We start from the raw sequence: 24,394 nt of genomic DNA on the forward strand, positions 1-24,394 counted from the left end.
ACTCTTTTTTAGCTGATAATTAGCACTAAATCCCAAAAAAGTAGTTTCTTATGTATCATGTGACGTTTAAGGTTAAAAAATGTATAATTACCTGATCTACCACTGCATATAAAATTGTAATAATACATGGTAGACAGCAACAAACAACAATTCCAATGAGACATACTACGACAACAGATATAACAACAAAGAACACATCGAATGCTAGAAATGTGAGACAAAGCCTGCAAAGAACCCAAACAAATATCACAAGAAAGTAAATAACAACAAATACAGAGACCAGAGATTCGCTTGGGACAAACCAATAAATTGAGGTGCATCATAGGATAACAACAATGAAGAGTATAAGAAATGAAGAAGAATAACTACGTACCCAGTATATTCCCACAAAGTGGCTATGAAAACTGAATAATACAAAACTAACCAACATTTTCTGTGGATTCTTTCTGTGAATCCAGGGGCAAATGCATGCCTTTTGTCCCGTGCTGATACATATTAGCTCTGTCGCATAATCTACCAATAACACAAGTCACCGCTCCAATTTTGTCATTGCAGATCTTTAAAATGTAAAATGATAACATATTTATCAGATTCCTCCAATTTTGAATCAAACTGAATGTAGTGTTTACTTCTTTTTAAAGGTAATAAAAGGACTGAGTCTATGGAAGATCTCGGTATTGAAGAAACAAGGCCAACAAAAAGATGCAAAATCTATTGGTTCCTAAAGGCTCTAATGCAAAGATGTGAAATTGAAGGTAATGCAATACTATTTTATTAATTTAAGTTACTTACATTCTGTTTCTGCTTGCTTTATTATTTATTAACATTTCTAACATTTTACACAACAAATTTAGGTAAAATTGACTACATACCATCAATATCGTGTATTCAAAAGTTGGAAAATGTTCCTGAATGCACTTATTGTCATGCTATGAGATTTCAACACGAGACTCCAACATTTTGTTGCGACAGTGGATCAATAAAACTTGCAAATACTGCAGTTCCAACTCAATTATATGATTTATTCTTCTCTAAATCTAAAGTACCAGAAGAATTTCGTAGACACATTAGGGCATATAACAACATATTTGGATTTATATCTTTTGGTGTTAAACTTGACAATGATCTAGCATCTTCGCGAAAAGGAGTTTATACATTTTGAGCAAAGGGTCAAGAATATCATGATCTCCCCTCATTACTACCCCATGATAATAATCCATGCTATTTTCAGATGTACTTTTTTGATACAGAAAATGAGTCACAGAATAGGATTTCAAAAGTCAAAGAAGTCAATTTATCTGAGGAAGTTGTCGCAATAATTATACAAATAATGAATGGCAATCCTTATGCACAATTGTTTTGCTAGCTAAAAGATCACTCAAACTTTAAGGATTTAGAAACTCGAATTGCTTCCACTGCTAAATTAGATCAACGTGTCTACAATAAACCATTAGTAGATCAAGTTACTACAATTTGGATAGACGGAAACAACCCCAATGTACCATTTGATCGAGAGATTATTGTTCATGAACATTCGGGTAATATTCATAGAGTTAAACATTATTACGGATGTTATGACCCACTTCAGTATCCTTTGCTTTTTCCAAGTGGTGAACTAGGATGGCACCAAGGAATACGAAAACAACATAAAACAAGTAAAGGTAAGCGTGAAACTGAAGTTGCAGGCCTCAACTAGAACAACCCTACATTTGTGTCCGTTCATGAGGTGTTTGACAATGAGCAACAAGGTAAAGTTTTAAAATAAAATCTCTTAAAATTGTGTACTTACTACTTCCATATCAATATATTTAAGAATATTTTGCAGGTGTACGACGTGGAGCTAAAAATTGTGTCTCTTATAGAGAGTACTATTGATATAAGTTGCAAATACGCAGTGGAGAAAACACGATAATACTATTATGTGGGCGATTGTTTCAACAATTTGTTGTTGACATGTACATCAAGCTAGAAACTACTCGACTTGAATATTTTAGGTTTGAGCAATCAAATTTTAGAAGGGAAATATTGCAAGGCATAGTTGATAGTATTATGGCTGGAGAAAGCAGGGGCTCAAAAGTTGGTCAAAGAATAATACTTCCTGTATCATTTGTCGGAGGTCATAGGGACATGCGTCGTAGATATATGGATGCAATGGCTTTGGTTCAATATTTTGGAAAACCTGATTTGTTTATCTCAATGACATGTAATCCCGATTGGCCAGAGATCCAAGAAAATTTGGTAGAAGGGAAACTTGCTCAAGACAGACCAGACTTGGCGACTAGAGTTTTTAGATCAAAGTTACAAGATTTAAAAGATCAAATCTTCAAGAAAAAAATATTTGGTCCTGTTGCAGCATATTTTATATGATTGAATTTCAGAAAAGAGGCCTACCACACATTCACCTTTTGTTAATACTGGAACAAGGATATTAGATGACATCACCAGATAATTATGACAAGTTTATTTTCGCTGAACTTCCCGATAAAGAAGAATTTCCAGATTTGCATGACTTGGCTATCAAACATATGATGCATGGTCCATGTGGAAAAAAATATCCAACAAATTCATGCATGATAGATGGCCAGTGCAAGAGTCATTATCTCGATCATTTAGTAATAAATCAATACAAGGAAAGGATAGCTATCCTATTTGCAAGAGGCGAAATGATGGAAAGAAAGAAAAAGTTTGAGGCATGACAATGAATAACCAATGGATTGTTCCATATAATTCTTATTTACTGAGTAGATATAATTGTCATATCAATGTGAAGTCTTGTGTAGGGGCAAAAGCAATAAAGTATCTTTACAAGTATATATATAAAGGGCATGATAGGTGCGCTGTTTATATCGAATCAGATGATGGAGAAAAACCCGTTGATGAAATTAAGAGTTTTCAGGATGCACGTTGGGTTGCTGCACCAGAAGCACTATGGAGAATTTATGAATTTGATCTAAGTGAAATGCAGCCTCCGGTCATTAACCTTCAACTATATCTTCCAAATAAACAAACAGGTAAACAATTAGGATTCCTTAAGCTATCTGAATTCTACATCATTACCCTTCTGATAAAATAGTCATAAAATTCAAATTGTAATAAACTGTTTTTAGCTATGAATTTATTATGAAAAGAAATACATAAAATTATGTTGTATGAAATATTTTGTTAATCTTTTTAATATTGTCTGTTCACATTGTAGTGTGCTATTGGAGCAACCAAAATTTGAAAAACGTTGTTGCCTGAGAATATACCTCAAAAACCATGCTCACCGAGTATTTTCACAAATGTTCAGTAGACAACGAAGCGCATAAATACATATACAAGGAATTTCCAGAGTACTATATTTAGAACGCTCAGGGTAAGATTTGGACGCAAAGAAAAAACAAGATCGGTAATTGGTCGAATTGCTATTGGTAAGAAATTCAACACAGCCACTCTTAATATTTGTAACTGTTCAAATATCATTTATTTACTCTTTCTTCTTTAATTCACAGCTAATTCAGCAGAAGACGAAAGGTATTATTTGAGATTATTATTGAATCACGTACGAGGACCGACTTCGTTTCAATACTTGCTAACTGTTAATGGAAGGTTGTGTGACACGTTCAAAGAAGCTACAAAAGAAAGAGGTTTGCTCGAGTCAGATAATAGCATTTCTGAATTCTTACGCGAAGCTGTCGTCTTCAAAATGCCATCGGCTCTTAGAAATTTATTTGGAACAATATTAGTTTATTGTAATCCGACGGATGTTAGAAAGCTATGGGATACATATTATGATGACATGTCAGAAGATTTTGAGAGAATACACAAAAATTCTCCTACTGCTCAACTTCAATGCACACTGAAAAGCATAAATCATTTCTTAGAGAGCATGGGTAAGAGAATTGAAAATTATGACATACCTAGACTTGAACAAAGTATGGATGGTGTTATTATATCAGAATGCAGAGAAATAATAGAAGAAGAGTCTATAATAGTGCCTTCATAAGATTTGAATGCACAAATAAAGCTAAATCCCGAACAAGAGCAAGCATTCAAGATTATATTGCAAACATTAGAATTTGGCCAATCGGGATTATTCTTCGTTGATGGACCCGGAGGAACCAGAAAAACGTTCCTATATCTTGAATTACTTGCAAATATCAGATCTAGGCATGATAGCATTAGTGACGGAAACAAATGGTGTAGCATCGGTTCTTTTATCGGGAGGTCGTACGGCTCATTCTAGATTTGAGATACTGCTTCAAACAACTGATACAACAATCACAGACATGTCAAAGCAGAGCAGTGGAGCTAAATTGATAAAAAAGCCAAGTTGATTATCTGGGATGAAGCGCCTATGGCTAGCCGTTGGACAATTAAAACAGTTGATAGGAGCTTCAGAGATATACTGTTGGATGTTGACGCACCCTTCGATGGGAAAGTAATGGTTTTTGGAGGTGATTTTCGTTAGGTATTACCAGTAATTCCAAAATCTATAAGGGCTGAAATGGTAAATGCAAGTTTGGTAAAGTCGTACTTGTGGCATCAAATGAAAAAAATTAAGTTAACAAGAAATATGAGGGCGAGAATAGATTCATCATTTAGTTGAAAAAAATTAAGTTAACAAGAAATATGAGGACGAGAATAGATTCATCATTTAGTGAACTCTTACTACGCATAGGTAACGGGGAGGAGCTTACAATAAGAGATGATTTGGTACTACTTTCAAAATAATTAGTTATTGAAACTAAGAGTGATGGTACTGGAACAAATGCTTTAATAGAGTAAATATTTCCAGAGCTGGATAAAAATGTTGATTCTGCAAAATACATGACTGAACGTGCTACCTAGCTAGCAGAAATGAATATGTTGATCAGCTAAATGAAATGTTAATTTTTAGATTTCCTGGTGAAAGCAGAACGTTTCTTAGTTTTGATTCTGCAGAGGATGATACCAACAACTACTATCAGGAAGATTACTTAAATACTCTAACATCAAACGGTCTACCTCCACACAGGTATCTTCTTCTATATTTAGTAATATACAATTGTATTATAGATATCAAAACTCTGTCTAATAACAACAATTAGAAATATTTCAATGCTCGAGCAAATATAGGATAAAACCAAGCTACTAAAAGACTATTGACAAAAATTAAGTGACATTCTTTTACCTAGCTATCGAATTATTTTTTCAAGAATGGATCAGACTCCCAGTATCCGCTTCATAGCATGATGGATTATGCTCATAGAAATAATATTGCCTTCACTAGAGAAGCTATAATATCAATAAATTCACTATAATTCTCAGGGATCATGATCTGAAGTGTAACAAAATAGTCATAATGAGCAAAAACTATTATAAAATATAAGGTAATACAAATTGAATACAAAGTAACACAATATAATTATGCAAAAAGTATATAGCGATTACAATAATACAAATTAATCTAAATGTCTGTATACAAATTATAAAGCCTTGAAATATAAAAATCATTAGACATTGATTATACTGGAATATGTTCTAATTTGACTTAACTGACAGAATTTTACAGTGAAGTAAATGTCTGTATACAAATGCTAAAGCCTTGAAATATAAAGATCATAAGATGCTGGTTATACTAGAATATGTTCTAATTTGACTTAACTAACAGAATTTTACAGTGAAGTAAATGTCTGTATACAAATGCTAAAGCCTTGAAATATAAAGATCATCAGATGCTGGTTATACTGGAATATATTCTAATTTGACTTAACTGACAAAATTTTACAGTGAAGTAAATTGATAAATTGTAGCATTTATTAAAATATCTTTCACTTATATGCAGATTGATGTTGAAAAAAATGTGCCTATCATGTTACTGAGAAATTTAGATGCTTTCAACGGCATATGCAATGGCACGAGAATGATATGCAGAGGTTTTGACAATAATGTCATATGTGCAGAAATAATGATGGGCCAAAATGCTTTCAAGCATGTCTTTATTCCACGAATTCAGCTATCACCTCCCGAAAATTAAGGTTATCCATTCAAATTCATTAGAAAATAATTTTCAGTGTGATTGTGCTTTTTAATGATGATAAATAAATCACAAGGACAAACAATACCAACTGTCGGACTGTACTTGCCGCAACACATTTTTTCACATGGTCAGTTATATGTTGCACTTTCAAGGGGAATATCAATGAAAACAACAAAAGTTTTGGTCATGATGGAACAGCTTAAGCGAAGAAAAGGGACATACACCAAAAACATTGTCTATAAAGAGATATTAGGTTAGTTACAATACATGAAAATGCATGATACAAATTTTTTTATACACTTCCAAATATACTATAACTTATTCACGTCAATTATTCTTTTTTGCAGGTTCAGAAGATACACAGTGTTGATAGGAATACACTTACATAGTGTTGATAGGAATACACTTGCACTTTGAAAGATCTTTAATCAAATGAAAACTAATTTAGAATCAGTGTGTTATTGAGAACTAAATTCAAACAAGCATGCAGTCACTTGATTTTAATTTTTCCTTATGATTTCAGTAGAAAACAGATTATTGGTTCCCCTCTACAGTTTTGCACATGTTTATTAGTATTAATATTAGTATTTTTGTTACTATAATCATATAGCTAGCATCGAAGAAATGAACTATGTATGCATATGTAAAGTATCGTTGGCCCCTATGTTCTATCCAAACTTAGACGTTTTAAAGCAGCTTTAAGTATTTACATATACTAGCATTTTCACATTAAAAAGGATTCAACTAAAGGGTTCATACCTATAAAGAGAATCATTGGCATGGTCTCTGCCTTTCATGAAGTTGACATTCAAATTTAACGTCCAAGCTATTGTCTGCACTTCATGAGCATATTCCCCATTTCCAAACACGTCCATATTAAAACCATCAAGGTCACTTTTGTGCTTTGCTAACAGGTCTATCAAATCCCTGTAGCCTTTCGCCCAAACCATTTTTCCTAAGAAGCATGCACCTTTAGAGAAAACTTGCTGACTACTTTGCCTTTCTGCGGCCATTTTTCTCCAATTTTTAGAAAGTTCGGGTTTACACCATGAACATTGCAGACCACAGACCTGGGTAAATCCTGTGTAATAGGAAAGAGGAAGTGATTTGAACTATCATTATATATAATTTAAATAGAATATTTATACAATAAATGGTTAATGGGTAGTAAAGAAAGAAAACTGACCTAGCAACAACATTGAACCCCACTGCAACCATGAACATCAGCCCATTCACTGCCATGCTACAAATAAAAAAAGTAAAAAAATACTATTTAATTCATTGGCAAGTCATTTTAAACTTTTCATGACAACAGAAGTGGATCCACAATTTAAAGGTCAGTGTATGCGTGTAGAGTACCATTGCAATTATTTCTCCCTAGCGACAAAGGATCAAAACTCTGTATAAATATATGTATCAAAAAATAGTATATATGTATGGTTTGAGTAGAAGGCAATGGATGTAAAATATTGGCCAAGAATATCTGGTTCACTTAAATCACAGACCTTCAGTAAAAGGTCTGCAGGTTGTGTTTCTTTTAGCTGTTCATACGGAAATAGGTATACCACCTAAAATTTTTATCACCTTTGCGAGAAGTAGGGGTGCTTTAGAGCCTCATCAACACTTCGTCAATCTTCCTGAAATGAAAGATGCAGTCCAACATAATGCAGAATCAACAGCCTGAAACACAAATAGACAACATATGCATCAAATTTAGGTTTTATCATTGACTGTTTAAAGACATCTTACAGTATTCCATTGTAATAATTCACGTACTAATCGCAATGCCCATATGTTTGGAAACCTGCAGAAATCAACTAATATTTGAGCTGGCAATTTGAAACTTTGTTGTGTTCCTCGGTCATTATTCATCAGCCTTACACAAAAATTAGATCTTCTACCAAATGGTTAGATGTTAGTCAATGCTATACCTTTCTTTTATTGGACCTATTAACTTGTAATAGTCCGAAAAACCTTGGAGCCTTGCATTTTCACGAATAGTGAGAACTCTATCTTGTAGTAGATGTATTATGGTCTGAAAGGAGTACAAGAATAAAAGAAAAGTCTTTAGGATGATACAAGCTAATTCTATGGATTGAATAAGATGGCAAAGAGAAGAAGATGCCTGATTATGTAGTTTAACTCTCATCACAATTGTTGGGACAGTTTCATCCCACCATAAACGACCAAACGGTCTGTATATGTAACATGTCACACAATTAAAAACAGTATTTAGCAAGATGAAAAGGCAGGTGAAAATGCAAAATGGATATTAAATCAGAAAAATAGTAGATGTATCATTACTTTGAGGAACTACCACCAACGAACCTCATGGCATACTCAGGGACCTGCTGATTTTAAACATCATAAGATCCAGAAACCAAATAACTCAATAACTATGTCATTCCATTAAATATTAATTTAAAAAATCATACCAAAGGCTTTCCTGAAGGTAGCGATTCTCCACATCTGGGTCCCATTTAACTTTTTTATCTGAACTCCAGTCAAGTCCCTGAATTTGCACCCTACAATCAAAGAGCTCAAGAATTCAGCACCTTAAGGAGCTCATCACTTAATTACCACCAATGGCATGACAGAAAAAATTTATACCTTCCGCTTGGGAATTTGGCATACACGTTGATGGTCATTGTCATTCAACTGAAGAGTACGATGGTCATATAAAATATTTCCCAGCACCCCTACAAAAATAACCAGACTGCATTAGCGAAACTCATTAATACAGTGAACATTTCAAGCTCAACATTAGTTACAGCAAGAAACCTCTCAAAATAAAAACTAAATATTATTTTTAAAGACACTTCTCAGGTGACCACAACATTAAACCATGAGGTGCAACACATGCAAAAACATGGAACTAACTGGCACAATTACATTACACCTACACACAGTAAGTGAACTCACCATCCCTCCCCATTATTATAAAATTCTAGAAATCAGTTTTGGGCTCATCGGTGTAAGACATTTCATCTCTTGGCTCACTGTTCTCCACCTAAAAGAAAAATTACTGAAAGACAAAAGAGATATGTCGAATCTTAGTATTTTTATCAAATGAAGTATAGGTTGATACTGAATATCCTTTTCACCTTTTACATTTTATTTCAAATATGCCAGAAGACTATTGCACATTAGTTCAACAACTTACCCTTGATTAAAAAAAGTTAAATTACTGAAGTCATATGCTGATTTTAAAGACTCAAACAATGGACCTACATTCCCATATTATCAATGTCTTACTGAATGGAGCCAACAACATATAATTTTTTATACAGCCAAGTCACAATTCAGTATCTATATAAACTTTACAAATAGTGAAAGTGCAGGAACCTTTTCCATTTCGCATCATTAATACATAGATAAACAAGGTTGAAAATAGAATTGTTCTTAATATACCAAACCAAACAACGGACAAGAAATAATCTTAGCATATTCTTAATGACCCAAATAAATTGATTTGAGGTCGCTTTGTCAGAAATTTATCCTCTTTGAAATGTACACTTAACCATCTCTGAATTTGTTTAATCAAAGGTTGAATTTTGGACATAGAATATCATAAACTACAATGGCTTGGCAAGAAAAGCTCATACTATAGGGTTTCATGGATTGCAACTTGCAACCTATTTCCAGATATAGATACACCTCTCAAACTCTGTAGAAGTCTTTCACTTGCAAATAGTACAACACCAGCAAGCCGCTCATTACCTGCGATTCCCACCCTATCTTTATGACTTTAAAATTTTAAATGGTGAGTTCAAGTACAATAACCCAGAAAAGAGATACAAAATCACAATATTTCTATTTACCTGCTTCCATTTTTATTTCATACCTCAAATGCAACTATCTAAGCTGACAGGCAAACATCAGAACATTCAAAATTGGCAACATTAAGCATACCTGACACATATTATATGTAAATATCAAGCAAAACACACTTAAAATAAGAAATTAAATCAAACATGCAAAGCAAAATGAAGAACAAAAAATGAAGAAAATTCTTGATGCAGAGTTCCTTGAATATTTTGGTTCCTAATTTGGATTTTCATGACCCGTTTGTCAGAACAACCAACATGGTTCCCATTTACATAGATCTGGGTCTATTCAACCTGTTTTTTGAGATGGCTTTAAGCTCTTTTTCAAAACTAACATTACTGAAGCATCATCATCTTCACACTCTACACCAAGAATCAAGAATGCACAAATCCCAAGAATAAGAAAAGCTACAAGCTTTAAGCCCCAAAAGGCCTTCATTTCTGTAGTAAAGATTGAGACTTTTTGCCCAAAAAATTGAAAAAAATAAGACACCAAAGTGAATGGTGTTCATTTCTTTAGTAAAGATTCAAACATTTTAACAAGAAAATGGTAATTAGATTTTTAACTTTATTATAATCAGCATTATTAATAAAAAATTTGTTACCCCAGAACAATTAATTGGATTATACTGTTATTTAAAATAAAATTTTAAGATTTTAGAGTTCTAAACCAAGAAGAGTGTAAATATTGAAATTTTTACATTGAAAAAAGAAAGAACATGTTTGAGGAAAGAAACAATTTCAAAGAAACCTTATGGACTTCAGACAAAAACAAATAGTAAGTATTACTGAATTTGTTTGCTTTCCTAATTCTTTTTTTCTTTTTGTATACTTTCCTAATTCTTTTTTTTTTTCGTAATTTTAAAGTTATTGGGCCTTTATAAGTTTGGGACTTTACCATTTCACTCTTCAATATGCTTCTTTAAATACATAAGATTTAAAATTTTGTATAAATTTTACTCACTATTTATCAATTTATATAAGTATAAATAACATAAATACCAACCCTTTTGGAAGTAATTACACTCTCTCCCACTTTTTTAATTACTTTACTCTCCCTCCCTATTAATATACATAACATAGTCGACATATACATAGCATTCTGTGTATATGTTGGGATTTTTGTAATATGTTTAGGGAGTTGGGATTTTTTGTAATATTCAAAACATAAGTAGTGTATTTATGTAATTTTTAGTTTATATAAAGTATATTTTAAAAGAGTATAAAATTAAAAAAAAATTAATTATTACTATTTATGGTTTAAATTGGTTTATATTTTAAAATCATTTCATTATAATTATATTTTGCGTTATATATATATATATATATATATATATGCCTAAGAATGGAAAAAACCTATCCTAGAAATAACGTTATTTTAGAAGTATAAAATAATTAAGTATACTGACAAAATTCCTTTTTAATCAACTGCATTTTATTATCTTGAAAATTTGGTGTTGTTTTCTTAATGTTTTTGTATTTAATAAAATAACACATGCACAATTAATATATTTTCTACATACACTTATTCTAAAAAAATTATTTGATACACGTGCAACGCACATACACTATTCTAGTATATATATAAATAATAATGTACTTATAATTTATAATTTCGAACAAGCAATTTGGATAAATCCCCTTTCACGCTTTTCTGCCATTTTTCCTAACTTTACCAGCAGAGGTGAACTCAAGATTTGATAGTAGTGAAGACACTATATGTGTGTGGCTAAATGTGAAAAAGAAAAAAAAAATTATGCAGATGCTGGAGTGAGAATCAAACCCAGGACATACTGTAACACCTGTATGTAGCTACCCGAACTTTGTGAATGAAGATCTCTATCAAAATATATACCACATAATTATCTCGAGGTATTTTAGTGATTGGTTCTATTAAAATCTATTTTCGAAAATGTAATGTCCTTATTCTAGGGAAGCTCCACCCCTGTTTGTAAATTCTAAAATAACAGAATATTATGGTCGCTCAAAATTGTTACCTAACTAATTACTCAACTGTAAAATAAATTTACTGAATTTATCGATAGCGGACTAATAATGATTTGCGGTTTGAAACTTCATAATTAACAATTTATAGATGTTGAGTGTGATGTGATCGATTTCTTCATCGATTTAATCATGACCCGTTAAAAAATATTATTAGTATATTTATACTCTTACCTCTATCTATATAAAGTTTTCTTCTGGATTGATCCCAAATAAATTGTTGGGATTGAAAGCTATGGAACTGAAAATAAATTTAAAGCAGAAATGGGAGGCAGAGGGTTATAATAGCAAATTTATATATTTATAACAAGATCTACCAATCTATTAAAGAGAGGTACGAAATATGGGAGGCAAAGAGCAGCAGTTATTGGGACAAGGTCTGTTTCTTAAATCCATCAAATATTCTTTCTTTCAATTCGAGGAAATCCGTAGTCGCTATTTTTTGGATGCGTATTAGGCAAACTCAGTTATACACAATAGCTTATAAATTGTATAAAAGATGTAAACTGCATTAAGCAAATTTGGTGCATGAATTCAACTGATAAAGACGTTAACAGATCACAGGGAATCAATCAATCTTTAGCCTCCCTTATGGGATTTCACTTGCAACACTAACTCAAGTCATCCTTACGAGTAATCTATCAAATCTTTAACACCCATGAAAAATTAGTTTCTTATAATATATGGTACTATGTGTCTAGCTTCTTACCATCCAAAAATTCACGTTTCTTATAGTTCTCATGATTCTATTTTGTGTCATCCCCCATACCTCATTACTCTTATAACTCTTATAACATTTGTAACCTATAGACTATTCATGTACCCACTTTACTATACTATATTCTTCCTATTCAATACAAGAATGAATACCTCACCTATAAATAGAGGTGGTCTTGCATGTACAAGAAAATATGATAAGTGTGAAAAAGATTATAGTGTGTAGTAGTGAAGGAGAGAGTTGAGACAAAGAAAATATTCTAAGTCTTTAACTATATTCACCATACAAAGAGAGTAAATATATGTTGAAGGAAGGTGTTCTTATGATGAAACTTTGGACGGAGTTGCTGGACTGTTGTATCATGGAAGGGACAAGTCAAGAGATATACTGCTAGATCGGTGTAGATTATGTCGCAATGGGTTTGAATCTCCTTAACGAGAGCGAGATATCCGCGCCTCAGCCAAGAAAAAGATTATTTTATTTTCTTCATTTATATTACACCAACAAAATGTGTGGATCGAATTTGAATTTGTTGGGTGTGGGACAAAGTTTTATAGCACTAGCAAGGAAGGAAAAGGAAGCAACATATAATGTACGAGGCTTTTGAGGAAAAATTATTTGGATGACTTAGTCTAAGACGAAACTCGTAGTCCAAAGTTTAATATTAGAGCTTATGATTTGACGAAATGAGTATGAAAATAATGAAATGATGATGTGTGACTCGATATATTGTGTTAACTAGCTAGGCCAGGTAGAAGGAGAGTCTTAGAGTAACTAGTAAAGTTGTTGTCATGTGATCAGGGAGATCATGAAAATGCAAAGTAAGACTGCGTACAATATACCCTTATGATGGTCCTTTCTCCGAACCATGTGCATAATAGGAGTTTTAATGCACCGGACTGTCTTTTCTTACTAGCTAGGTCAGGTTGCTTAGACATACTCAAGAAGCTAGCATGTAAGCTTCAATTGCCATAAAATATATATGCGGACGATCTAGATTGCACACTGCTAATTTCCAAATAAACTCATGTTGTGATTAAAAATAACAATAATAGATTAGCTAGCATACGAACTTCAATCGATAGAAAACTCTATAATCACCTAAAACAAAGAATATTGTTTTTTAGGAAGTCTTTTTATTTTGCATATGTCGAATTTAAAATCTTCCTCGTGCTTTTTCTATCACGATTTTTTCTTCGAGTACGTTCGCCTAATCGATTCTTCCTCTTGTCCTTTTAATTTTGTACATTCAGATGTTATAATTTAATAGAAAGCGCGTCCTCCTCTAATGGATTTGATAAAATGCAAATTTGAATTAGTCTGGCCAACAAAGCTGATGTTAGACACCTTGTCAGGAAGAAATATGTCCATGTTTGAAGAAGTTGAGTTCTAAACTGGTGCCTAGATGAAAATTCTAGGACAAATTTTAAGTGTGTGACTGTACTTTGAGGAACCTCAAATCATGACAATATTTAAGATTTTCACAAGCTTTCAACTTTGATTTGATTCACTAGACTTAACAAACTAATTATAATGTACTGTTTGATTAATATAACTAATGCTCATGACGAATTTGAGAAGTAATTTCTCATACAATTCCAAAGGAATTAATAATGTTTCTTCTATGTAAGATCTCCTTCAGCATATGATAATCATCCATTTACCTACCTATGTTATTAAAAATAGAATAGTTTCCTTTGTTGGCCATCGTGGTGGAAAAATTTGATTGCTATATGCAGTTTCACCAAAATTTGAAAAGTTTAGGTTTGTTGTGGGATAAAGTGGGATATTTTAAAATCAAATCATTAATGTTATAAATGTATTTACATTACAGTGAATGTCTATCAAGATCTAGTTGATATCTATCAGGATTTGAAGTTTCTGTCTTTTACTCAGAAATTAGGAGTAAATTTTTCCTATAAATAGAGGGGCTTCCTTCATTGTAAATCACTCCTCAAGGATCCTCTTATTCATCTCTCAAGAGAAATAATTATCGCTCACTCTTTTCTCTCCATTCTTCTTCTTTATTCTTTGTTATTTCATAACACGTTATCAGCATCAGACTCTGCCAAACAAGGTGAGATTATAAATCTAAAGGTAATTTCAAGGTTAGTAATTCTTTATGTTATTTTTCTTTTGTTACTAATGATATAATTATTATTGGATTTGAGAAAAAAATAATTGATTTGGAACAACTTATGCTTTAAATTTGTTCACGAAGAACAATATTGTTAAAAGATATGATGATGAATTTAAGTCTCATCTCATAGTAAGACATTGAATTAAAAGTTTCAATGCACCACTAAGACACCTTTATGTGGATAAGACATTGAGTCTGAATCTCAATTAACCATATTGATGATATTATGATGGTTAAGGCAAAATAATGGGTATTTGATAAAAAGAAATGAAATCAAACTCATTGAATATGCTTCATTCCATGAAGTGAATGTGGTTGCAATATATAATAAGTCTGAAATATGACAACTTACTTCATTCTTAAAGTGCATGTGATAGCAGTGCATAATATGTATGAAAGAAGACAAGTGATTGAATGCACGGATATAAGCGTGGAGGGACATTACGATAATATATAATCATTAAAAGTGATAATATTTTTATACACTTATATGATTATAAGATATGTTAGAGAAACTTCCTCTACAACCATATGTATGCCTCGATTTGCTCCTGAATTAGCAATATCTTAAAAGAGGCTATAAGCTATCATAATTTGATAGGTTTAAAGCACAATTATATTTCATTCCTGGGAAATGAGAAGCTTATTAATGCAAACGTGCACTTGATTGTGATGGTATCACAATTCACCTCCGAAAGAGGTAGAATAATAGGGAAGGAATATTCTGCAATTTTCTCAAAAGTAGTAATTATGATGTTTATTCTTTTAAAGTAAATATGAAATTTACTAAAGCAAAATACATGTCATGGTAAACTTGGAGTTTACTAGAATAAAAGTTCATAAATTGACATGAACGATTGCAACATCCCAAAGATGTGCATATTAAGTATTAAATAAATATTGAAGAATTCAAAAATTCTTCATGAACTTTTAATGTTGTTTGTTCTCATGATAAGTTGGTTGGACCAATTAATATTGGGATTAGATCCCTTAAAATCTGAAAAGTATAAAAAGTGAATAAGGGCTCGTTCACCTATCATGTGATATATTGAAAAGATGCATCAGTGAGATGATCACATGTATATTCATTGTCAACCTGCAATTTAACATTCAAAAAGTTGCTTGTTCAGTAAAATTGAGCTAAGAGCATAGCTTTCAGATTGTGTAATCAAAGTCAATTCATCTTGATGATGATGGCTTGGCATTGAATGCCTTCGATAAATAGCTAAACCATTGCTAAGGAGAACAAAACTTTATGTTTTGGTCTAAAATATGATATGTTGCATACAATAGCACTTGTTTGCATTAGATAAAAAATTATGATTAATTTCCCCCTCTCAATTGGTTCAAGGTTAGGATATGTTTGCATCGAAAAGTTTTTGATGTGTTGTATACAATTAATGAATATACCATGATGTACAAAATGGATTCCTCAAAGAAGATGGAGGATGTATGACAGTTTTTCTAACATAAGGGGGAGATTATAAACAACTATGAAATATGTTAGGAATTATCATAAATCCTCATTCAAAAGATAATTCAACTCAAATGCCGAAAGCATCTCATATTAAGCTGCAAGTGCTCCTATTTTGTGTCTCAAAAGGACAAAGTCTACGCATACATAAAGCGTGGTAGACCAATCGATTTTAAATAAAATAATCCTTGAAACAAATAAGGAGAAAATAATCATAATAAGAAGGTAATGTACTCTTGAAGAGCCTACGACATAACACTAGCTTCATGAAACCTTATGAGAGGTTCAGGTACCTGAAAATAATGAAGTGATGAGATCTCAATATGTTATGTCACATTGTGAATCTACATGACATGATATATCATCAATGTATTTGATACAATATTGGCACAATATTGTGAAAGATTACGAGAATCTGAATTTTACGTTTATTTAAGCATGCTGACATAGAAACATTTATCAAGTGACATGAAAGGATCCATCTTGGTAAGCATAAAACTTATTTGATTTGCAGTCCAAACACTTTAAGATGTCGCACATGATATGTTGAATATTGTCACTTGACAAAATTTACATGAAAACTTGTTTAAGGATTCAAAAAAGCATATAAGAGTTTCTAGGAAACTTATTTATAATCCTTATATTGCATAAGTTTATAACCTGAAAATTATTGAAACTCTTAGAGAGTTTTCAAAAGCAATAAATTATTTGCTGAAATGAGAAACATACCGAATTGGATTGGTCCTGAAGTACCATATCTTAGTTCAATTGGTGCACTAATATATCTTGCAAATACTACAAGGCATGACATAGTCTTTTTAATCAATTTGTTGGCAAAGTATAGTTCTGCTCCTATTAGAAGACATCGAAATGGGATAAAAGACATGAGCTTATTTTATTCTAAAGCTTGCAGTCCCTATCTTGTTAATTATGCTGATGCTGGATATTTATTTAACCCACATAAATCTCGATCTCAAACATGCAATGTGTTCACATGTGGGGATACTATCATATCTTGGAGATATACAAAGCAGTCTATCTAGCCACTTCATTGAACCATGATAAGATAATAACTATTCATGAAGCTAGCCAAGAATGTATATGGTTGAGGTCCATGATTCATCTCATTCGAGAAAAATATGATTTGAAATGTGATAATGTACCCATAATTTTATACATAGATAATGCAACATGCATAGTACATCTTAATGGAGGATTCATAAATGGAGATAGAACGAATCACACCTCATCAAAGCTTTTCTACATACATGATCTACAAAAGAATGGTGATATTAATGTGCAACAGATTCGTTCAAGTGACAATGTGGCTGATTTATTCACCAAGTCTGCTCCAATTGCAACTTTCAAGAAGATGATTCACAAGATCGGAATGCAAAGGTTCAAGGATGATCTCATTAGGGGGAGTTAATACGCATTGTACTCTTTTTTCCTGATGAGGTTTTGTCCCACTGGGTTTTCCTTGTAAGATTTTTAATGAGATAGACTATATACATATTGTTAGAGATGTGTACTCTTTTTCCTTCATTAGATTTTTTTTCCACTGAGTTTTTTCTAATAAGGTTTTAACGAGACACATTATCTATCAATTAGACATTCAAGGGGGGGTGTTATAAATGTATTTACATTATAGTGAATGTCTATCAAGATTTATCAAGATCTAGTTGATATCTATCAGGATTTGAAGTATCTGTCTTTTACTCAGAAACGATGAGTAAATTTTCCCTATAAATAGAAGGATTTCCTTCATTGTAAATCACTCATCAAGGATCCTCTTATTCATCTCTCAAGAGAAATAATAATCACTCTCTCTTTTCTCTCCATTCTTCTTGTTCTTTATTTTATATTTCATAACAATTAAATTTATATTCTTTTTATTGAAGGTATAAGTATAACACCTTAGGATAAATTTATATCTCAAACTTGATGTTAATTCATCTCACCTAAAATGTGGGATAGCTTAATTTAAAAATTATAATCACAAACTGTAATCCCAAAATAACCTTGTTCAAATGACCTCTACTTGTTTAATTACCATGCATAACTCAGGTCCAATCGTGCATGAATTAAATAAAGCGTTAGTAAAAGATTAAAGTTACAATCTAATGCATAAGTTAGGTATACCATCGTGCACGCTTTAATTGGAAGACTAAAGTTATAGTCTCTTGAATGCATAAGTTAGTTTTTATAATAATTTTAACTTAATATAAAATAACAATTAAATATTTGTAAGTAATCAGTATATAATTTACTATATTTTCTTCGTTCATTCCACTTTCCTATTGATATAAGAATCAAGAAGCAGTAAATGACAAGGGTAATGTTAATGCTTCGAAAAAAACATTAGATAGTAAATTGTATTTAATACTACGGCTAAAATAGATAGAAATAGATAAATTCTACATTGGTTTTATTAATTGGACAAGTATTTTTGTACATCTAAAAATTAAAAAGTGGACAAGTAAAGATAGATGGAGAGAGTACTATATAAGAGCGGTAAAGCAGGCATGTCATGGTTGTCCTGCCAGCTTCCGTTTCTTTGTAATTTTTTTTTATTTCTTCCGTTTTAATTTGTTTATCTTATTTTTTTAAATATGTTATGCATTAAAAATTGCATGAAAATTAATATAAATTACAATTATTAACCTCTTAAAATATTTGAAAGAATATATATAAAAAAAAATTGATTGACTTTCAAAGTTCTATTAGTACAGCATAAATTGGAATAAAGGAAGTAACATATATTGTTTGAAAATAACATAAAAAATATCATAAATCACAATAATTAACAACTTAAAGTATTTAATAACATATAAAAAATTTGATTGATTCGACAAATACTATCACACTCGCATAAATTGGGAAAGTGTAACGACCAGTTTCATTGTTATTAAATTATCCATGATAAATTCATGTAAATTCTTAAATTTCATTCTTCAATATGAACCTTAGTCCAAAATAGTCATCATTTTGTTTATTGTGTCACCACAAGCTTTTCAGCTAAAATTTAAACCTTTCCTTGTATCTAGATAGACACAAGCTCGATGAATTTAACTATTCATAAGTACTAATATTTATCCTTTAGTTTGAAAGTTCTTTAGGTATGAATTAAGATCGTACAATATCCCTAGCACAAATTTAAGTTGAAAACATTCTTATCGATAGAATTTTGATATGGATTTCTACTAGGCCCAACTTTAAATGATCATATCTCATAGAATATAAGAAGTTAAGGGTCCCATACCCATCAATTAAATATCTCTGAGTCTTCTTTTCAACACAACTAATCGTTCATCAGTTCAAATTCGTAATAAAATTATGATTATTTTACTGAGAATTGTTCAGGGTGAAACAAAAATTTCGCTGTAGCAAGAATTTGTATGGTATTTAAATCAACTTCAGTCGTGTTTCGGGTCTAAAAACCCCAAACTTCATTCCCCAATCCTAGAGAGGTAATTTTCCAAAGTTTATGGTGAAAGTCCTTCATTGAAGTAAATTTTTCATCATCTTCTTCGTCTTTTAATCCTTTAACATCTTAGAATCCTTATTAAGACTTTGGAGAAAATTTATAGGTGCTCTTAATATTACCTAGAGCAGATTCTAGATTATAAATTAAAGATTTCTAACATGACTTTTGTAAATTAGATTATGAATTTTGATGGTTAGGAACCTTGAATTCCATAAAGATGAAACATTTAGCATAAAACATCATTAACAAAAATGAGTTAAGCTTGAAAGAACTAGTTAACGTGGTTAATTGACCTTGAGGAATGATATAAACTTTGAATTAAGGACAAAATTAGTGGGTTTGAATTCCCAAGAAATTTTTTTGAAGGGTAATTGTTTAACTACTCTTATTATTGCTTGATTTATAAATGGTTGATTAGTCCAAGGTATGAAGGAAAGAAAAGAGTATCCTTGTTGAAGTTTGCTTCTTCCAAAAGTTTGGCGTCCAGGTAGGCTAGATTTAATGAGGGAAAGTTTGTGTTACTTCAAAATTTCATTACGTAGATTGATGGAAGAAAGCATGTCTAGACCTGCAGCATAAAGTTGAGGTGGATAAAAATATATAAATTTGCTTTAATCCTAAAATAAAAATTATCTTCTTGATTGATTACGTGTTACTTCCATGATACTATGTGTCATGTGTGCGAAAGAAAATTATTTATGGATAAAGTGTGCAAACGTGATGTCATTGAGTTGTTCTAGTGATGAATCTAGTTGAATTACAAAGGTAGTAAGTTGTATATATTGTGCAATAATGTGATAAGGAGTATTATGCTAGGTCCGAATATTGATGAGCATGGTAATATCCAAGTGATAGATGACTTGAATTATTAAGATTTGTATTATGTGAAAAGAGGTAGAGATAATAATATGCTTGAATGTGCGAGTTATAGGAGGTGATGCTTGAATCCAAAGTTGGAGTATTTGAGGCGGTAGTGGTATTTTAATAAATAATGAGTAATGAAGGCTCGAATGATGACTTGCATGCTTAAGTGTTAAATTTTGATTTATTTTATGACATTTTTTCTTGGATATTCATAAACATACTTTATCTATTGGATGTCTATGAAAGACTAAATTGGGAATTATGATGATTTGTTGAATTGTATTTATGAGAGGTTTGTTTGATAATGATAACTCCTTGAATTGATGTCATGAATGACTTGTGGATGATCAAGAAGAATTGTTGAAATAATGCTTGTGAGAGGTCCAAACACTGATAAATGAAATATCTTAATCCATAATGATAATGTGATTGAAATGAATATCTTGAATAAAGAAGTCTTGTGACATATACCTTCATACAAGTTTCAAGTGAGAGATGAATATTTATTAAGAATTGAAAAGTTAAAAGAATGTTTGTAGTAATGTGACCGACATTAAATTTTGATATTGCTACCTTATTCATTTTTTAAGTAGTGTGGCCGATGTTAAATGTTGGTATTTCTGTCTTATTGAATTTTCAAAAAATGTGGCTAATGTTAAAGTTTGACATTACTACCTTATTTATTTCTTAAGGAATATGATCGACGTTAAATTTTGATATTGTTGTGAGATGTGATTGAATCAAATACCACGAGTTGACATGGTGATAATAATGATAATAATAATAATAATAATAATAATAATAATAATAATAATAATAATAATAAAGAAACTGATAATGAAGTGATATAGAGTGATGAATCTCAAAGAAATAACCCTGAAATTCCATAATTAAATTAATTCTTCTTCAAAAGTATGTATAAGGTTTGCTAATGAGACTTAAGTTTTTTGATATATTTTACTGAGATGTGAATTGATTTGTATTCCCTGCTTGATTGTATCCTTGAGTTTGATTGTGTGACATTACTCGAAAAAGTGAAATTTTATACTTACTTGTTATATGTTGATCGACTTGCTTTATTTATACTTATTATAATCAAAACTTACCCGATTAGCTACTTATTTATTCTTTAATGTTATAAGAGAGTGTTTGATTGTTAGTCTAATAGTTAGTGTGAGTTGTCTATGATAACTGGGATGATCTTATATATGTAGGAATGAAAAATTTTATATATGTAGGAATGAAAAATGTAATGCGAATAAAAGGGTAACAGTGATGGTTTAATGTTGTATTGTGGTGGATGGTGTGAATTAATGAGGCTAGACAATGCTAGTAGTAAATATAATCTCGTTAATAGAGTTTGAGAATTGTAAATTATATAGGCGGGTGTTATAATGATATTACAGCCTTAGTTGAATTATATTTCATTTAATATGTGATGATTTCTTTCCTTGATTCTATTTTATAATTATGTGGATTAATACTGGTCTACCAGTGATGTCTACCAGTACATGTGTTTGTAATGACGCTACTCTTCTACATTTCTGTTGGGATGTAGACTAGATGCAGGTTAGTTTGCAGTTACTGATGGATGATGATATTTAATACTAGCTTCTGCACTTTCTTCCTGAAAGATGTTAGAGTCCTTGTGTTTTTTATTTTATTGTCAACCTATGTTATAATAGGCAGTTCTTTTACATGTCGGAACAAGTTTTGGGGTAACGAAGGACATTTTTAAGAAGTTTTTGAAAAGTTTATTTCTTGGTATTTAGTTTACTTTGTTATATTTAATTCAATACTTTCTTAAAAATATAAGTCTTTCGCATATTTTAGTTGGGTAATAAGGATTTCTCTAGCTTCTTAGGATAGCGTAGGTACCTGCACGGTCCGTTAGTTCGATCGTGATAATTGATATCGGAGCATTAGGTTCACTGTTTCCAGAATACAAGAGCAATGTCAAATATAATTCCAAGAATTGGTGTGTACGGCCTCACACCCAATCTTCAGAAGGCTATAAGACATGTAGAAGTCATTTTTCTTTTCTTTCTCTCCATCGTGTTGTCCTAATTTTTTATTATTGGATTGGCCCCAATTGATATTTAGACGATTCTTATTGTTATTTCAACAAAGTTCAATTGAAATGTAGTTAATTCTAATTGATATCTTAGTAAGTTCAAATAAAATTTAGGTGATTCCAATTGATATCTGTTAATAAGGTCTAAAGGTTATCATTAATAGGTAAAGACCTGCGAAAGTAGTAGACTTAGTTGGTTGCTTGTGATTGATATTTGGCTGAACTTATCTTGCTAGATTATTGTCATTATTGTGAATTATTTTTGTTTGAATTTCATAGATGAAATTGACTAAGTTGCTTTTGTTGATAATTGTAATGGGACTATGTATTTTTTGTTGTTCTGAAACTACTAACTCTATGGTGCGTACTTCTTTTTGGTACTATTATAGTGATGAAAATGATGATATAAGAATTGAGAGGATGATATGAGAATATGATGTCAAGGAATGATAATGAAAAAGACAAGAACAAAAGATGGAGGTGATATGTGTTTTTCTTATTGAGAGGCTCGTGCAAATGATATTGTGAACAAATCCTTGTATGATCTGGTTATTTGATATTATGTGTGGATCCTTGTATAGTCCGGTCATTTAGACTATATTTGAAATTCTTGTGCATTTCTACTATTTAAAATTGTAATTAGTTTCTTGTGAGGACTGACTAAGTAATAGATCTTTAAGTATCTTATGTGAACGGATTCTTGATGCTTGACAAAATATAAAGTTTTAAATAAAAGTGACAAAACTAGTGGAGATTGTTGATTTCTAAGGAATTTGATTGATTACTTTTTTGAAATAAGATACTAATAATGAGACTATTAACGACCAGTAAAATCGGTTGGTTTTGTTTGGCCAAACTATATGCTTGTTGTATGGGATCAATTTGAGATAGTTAAGAGTTAATGAAACCTGGAATAAAAATACAGTAATGTAGAACAAAAAATGAACCTATCATTGTATGTTGCTAAGTCTGATGGCCATAAATACATAACTTAGTGTTAGTAATATAGAGTTAACTTGGCTTGGTAGTGAAGTATTTGTCGCGTGATTAGTATTGAGTTAGAGCTTGTTTTGACAAAAGTTTAGAAGTGGATTTGTCCATTAGGTTAAATCTTGTAAATATAAATCATTGTTAACTTAACCTTGTGGCTTAATTATGAATTTAGAGGTCCTATAGAGTCGACTGGCATATGATACTTTTATAGGATAGTAATCTCTGTGATGATAGCAATGCAAAATCAAATGTCTTAGTTACACCCATAGAATAATTAAGAATGATCCTGAGTGGAAGAATAAGTGAATTATTAAATGACGTGATGTATTTTACCTTGTGTGGTGCTTGATGGGTATTGCTTATTGAGTGGTTAAGATTTGGTGATTAAATGAGTATTAGTGATACCGAAGAAGAAGGGGAATTTGTAGGCTTAATTTATGTGGATTTTTTTATGGTTAAAAGTCATAAGTCTGTGTAATGTGGGAGACGTTATGTTGTCACCTATGTATAATAGTAAAGACTAAGCTTGAACCCTAAGTGATTTTGAGGAGAAAAGCATAATGATATGAGATGTTGAAGCTATCTTTATAGAATAGATCTAGTAGTCTTGATTGGGTGCATGCGAGTATTTAAGTTATGTGACTTGTAAATGGTGTGGTGACTTACATATCATCAAGATGTAGAATCTTCATGGGGTAGTCTTGGCCAGAATTTGAGTCAGGTATCTCAGAGAGAGCTTGTGTGTTGGGTGGATTAGATGTGACTTGTGTAGTATTAAAATTTATAAAGTAAACTCATGTAGCATCTCGTAG

General features: G+C 31.4%; 1 pseudogene; it reads right to left on the reverse strand.

Moving 5' to 3' along the window:
• Positions 1 to 6,550: 6,550 nt before the first annotated feature.
• LOC107847084 lies at positions 6,551 to 10,267 on the reverse strand (annotated as a pseudogene).
• Between the last annotated feature and the right edge of the window lie 14,127 nt (positions 10,268 to 24,394).

Source organism: Capsicum annuum, chromosome 11 (assembly GCF_002878395.1).
Source record: "Capsicum annuum cultivar UCD-10X-F1 chromosome 11, UCD10Xv1.1, whole genome shotgun sequence".
NCBI classification, from domain to species: Eukaryota; Viridiplantae; Streptophyta; class Magnoliopsida; order Solanales; family Solanaceae; genus Capsicum; species Capsicum annuum.